The sequence below is a fragment of the Musca domestica genome, unplaced genomic scaffold (genome assembly GCF_030504385.1).
Source record: "Musca domestica strain aabys unplaced genomic scaffold, Musca_domestica.polishedcontigs.V.1.1 9, whole genome shotgun sequence".
NCBI lineage: Eukaryota > Metazoa > Arthropoda > Insecta > Diptera > Muscidae > Musca > Musca domestica.
Genome location: NW_026712435.1, coordinates 5,341,952 through 5,345,511, shown reverse-complemented (window position 1 = coordinate 5,345,511; position 3,560 = coordinate 5,341,952). Strand labels below are relative to the sequence as shown.

At 32.8% G+C, this 3,560-nt stretch overlaps 1 long non-coding RNA gene across 1 annotated transcript; it reads left to right on the top strand.

The window, feature by feature from the left end:
* The first annotated feature begins 1,446 nt into the window (after positions 1 to 1,446).
* On the top strand, positions 1,447 to 3,255 carry LOC131806894 (uncharacterized). Its single transcript, XR_009344216.1, has 3 exons — positions 1,447 to 1,590; positions 1,697 to 1,790; positions 2,608 to 3,255. It is a non-coding gene; the product is annotated as an uncharacterized LOC131806894 (long non-coding RNA).
* Positions 3,256 to 3,560: the final 305 nt, after the last annotated feature.

Genomic DNA, 3,560 nt, shown 5'->3' with positions numbered 1-3,560 from the left:
TCAAGAGCTTCACCACACACACCTAGGCATTGCTAAAATGAAACAGCTCGCCAGGAGATACTGCTTCTGGAAAGGTATCGATGCTGATATAGAGAGAATGGTAAGGTCCTGCGAAGCCTGCGTACAGGTTCAATCTCAACCAACAAAAGCCCCGCTACGCGACTACGCTGGTCCTTCTCAAGGTTATAATTTTCTAATTGTTGTAGACGCAAAATCTAGATGGGCAGAGATAAAAATTACTCGAGATTTTCCCTCAACAGTAATCACAATAAAACTTCTAGAAGATATATTTTTTATTCACGGCTTCCCGATCATAATGGTCTCAGACAATGCAACAATTTTTACTAGTGATGTTTTCAAACCATATTGTTCCAAAAACGGAATTTTCCAAAAATTAATAGCGCCGGGACAGCCTAGTACTAATGGGTTAGCCGAGCGCAACGTCCAGACTCTTAAGCGCAAATTAAAGGCAATGTCGTCCGAACAAGGAACACATCAAAATAAAGTCAATGGTATTCTACACGGATATCGAGCTACATCCTTGTCAAGCGGGAAGAGTACAGCCGAATTATACTTTAACTACGTATTCGAATAAGACAATATGCTATAAAGCCAAAAATACAATTTCAACCAACTAAACCGATTCCAGGCATTCGACAATTAAGCGTTGGAGGAAGAGTCCAAGTTTTACACCTGAGAAATAATAAAACTATGGAAAACTGTTACCATAGTTGAGAAGTATGGACAGTTACATTACCTCGTGAAATTAGATGATGGCTATGTTTTGAAACGCCATATCGATCAGGTAAAATCAACTAATGTTCAACAACGTAAAGTCTACTTCGATCCAGCCATAGATAATTCGTCAACAAAACAACCAGATAATAGATATCAACATTACTCATTTCCAGCATACCAACAATATCAATATAATCCAGGAAATAACCCAACTCTTCAACAACCTCCACAACAAAATCTTCAACCATCTCAAGAAAATAGACCATCTACGCAAGAACCAACACGCAACATACATCAATTCAAGCAAATAGACCAGATACTCAAGAATCTTGTCAATATACAGACAATAGACCAATTACTCAAACACCGTCTCAACCAGCTTTTCAAAATAATAATTTAAATGTTCGACAACCTCAAGTACGATCTGGAGTAGACCAATCATCGATGGAACCACAACATCAACCTCTAAGAAGATCTCAGCGTTTCCGAACAAAACCAAGCTATCTTAGAGATTATGTGAACGAAATTGATTAATGTAATTGAATTCAATATCTTATTATTTCTATTAATGAATTGTATCTTAATGATCTCTATTAAGTGTGGGAGACTGTTATAACCCCATTTTATATTAATACATATTGGCAACTCTATTGATATTTATGATCTGTCATTCATCATTCCTTTTTGTTAGTCTTAAGTTATCTGTTGTGAAATAAACTACTGAAATGTAAAAAACGCGTGTATTATTTCAACCCCTTCAAGTTACAACAAGATTGATGAAATCCTGATTGATTTGGATAAATTCTCCTATTTAATAGACCAAGCAAAGTAATAATGCAAAAAAATAAAAAGGTGAAACTAATTGCATGACAAAGTGCAGTTATTGAGTGGATTAACTGCGCAAGTGTTTAAACTTCACGTCAATTAACTCTTTTGGAATCTTGTTCAATACTTTTAGATGGGTCTTGCAAAGAGTGGTGTTGGTATACTGTAATACGTTTTCTATTTCCTGTTGCTGACTTATAAAATTGATGATGTATTATATATATGAGGTAGGTAGATTATTTCAGGCTTCAAAGTGTCGATAAATGGTAACATAACCCTTTTTCATTAAAGGGTATATATATATATATATATATATATATATATATATATATATATATATATATATATAAATGTAAGTTGTGTTAGTTACTACGCTTATAACTTAAGAACAGCTGGACTGATTTTAACGATTCACACAAATTCGGAGTTGTCTCCTCTCCGAAAAGGATAATATCCAGAAAAATCGCGTAAAAATGTGATATATTAACATTTTCATTTTGACTTTTCAAATGTACAATAGTAATGTTTTATTTTGTATGATTTTTTTTCCATTTTGACTTACTTTTTTCTAATGTACATTTGTAGTGTTTTTTATATTTTATTTGATGGCGGGTTACATGGAAGCGTAGTACCGAATTATATGGTGGCGAAACGGAATAGATGATATCGAAAGAAAGATAATTATTAATTAAAAAATAATTACTTTGTCAAAATCGCTAAAAAAATCACGGAAAAGAGATCTCATTGCAAAAATTCTCAAATCGGGAAAAAATTGAAAAAATTTTCAGTGGAATCGAATTTTAAAATGATAGTAAGGGTCTTTAAACATTTGCCGTAATAAATCAGCGAACAGGTTGAAGATTTTTTCAATTTGTTATTCTTCTTTTGTCATTTTTTTCAATTTGTATTATCATATTGAATTCAATGGATTTTTTGTGAACAATATAAAGAATAATTTTTCACTATATACAATTTTTCACAAAAAAAAAAAAATGAAATAAGTGCGAAATACGATGTTAACTGACATCTAATTTTCGATTACAGGGCCGACATCGTGGTTCAGATGGAAGATGCGAAAAAATTTAAACAACCAAAAATGACAGAAAAAGCCAAATGGAGCTCATTTCAAAGCGTGGACCTACTTCTTTCATGTGACAATAATCCGTCCAATGCAAAATTCTTTGGGAGTACAATCAGTAAAATACCAAATATAAAGGGTGGAAAATAGTAGAGCGAATGAGACTCTTAGTAAGAAAAGGATTTCTATCCTTCCAGAAATTCTTCACAAACATTCAAGATACCTTAAACCACTTTTGCAGGTCATGATATCGATCATAACTCACGATAAGGGTACATCCCGATTTCATATTTATATAACCATCATATGATTTAAGCTATTTTTGGGGTCTTGGCCACTTTTTTCATTGCTTGGCCCATATTTGGCATCATTGTCTCTAAGGGGTTAGGGAACCATCATACAGATAATTGCCAGATAGGAATTTATTTAAGTAAAGTCCCCACATTGGAGTATACCCAAGTCCACTTTCACATATAATGTGTGGTCAGAAAATAAAATTTTGTATTCTATTGGATTTGTAACCCCCAAGACAATATTGGTTGGAAACGTATATTTGGGATATACATCTATATGAAATAAATTGTGGAAACATGAACAAATTACAAATATATGAAATTAGCAGGGGCCGAATATTTGTTGAATCGTCATTGAATTATACTATGATGAAAAATATGGTGGATAAAACTATTTTTACTTATTTAAATCACGCGAAATTTTTTTCAGTTGTTGTTGTTCTGCTATATTTTTGATTTGGTCTCTATTTGTCATATTGGATTATAAGGGCTAGAAGAATGTTTTCAATATAGGTCGATGTCTCGGAGTAGTGCCCATATAAAAGTACCTCCTGGTTTTACCATATTTCAAAGGATTTGGCTAAAAATGTGTATTTGGGGGTGAAAATCTTACACAAAAATTTGAA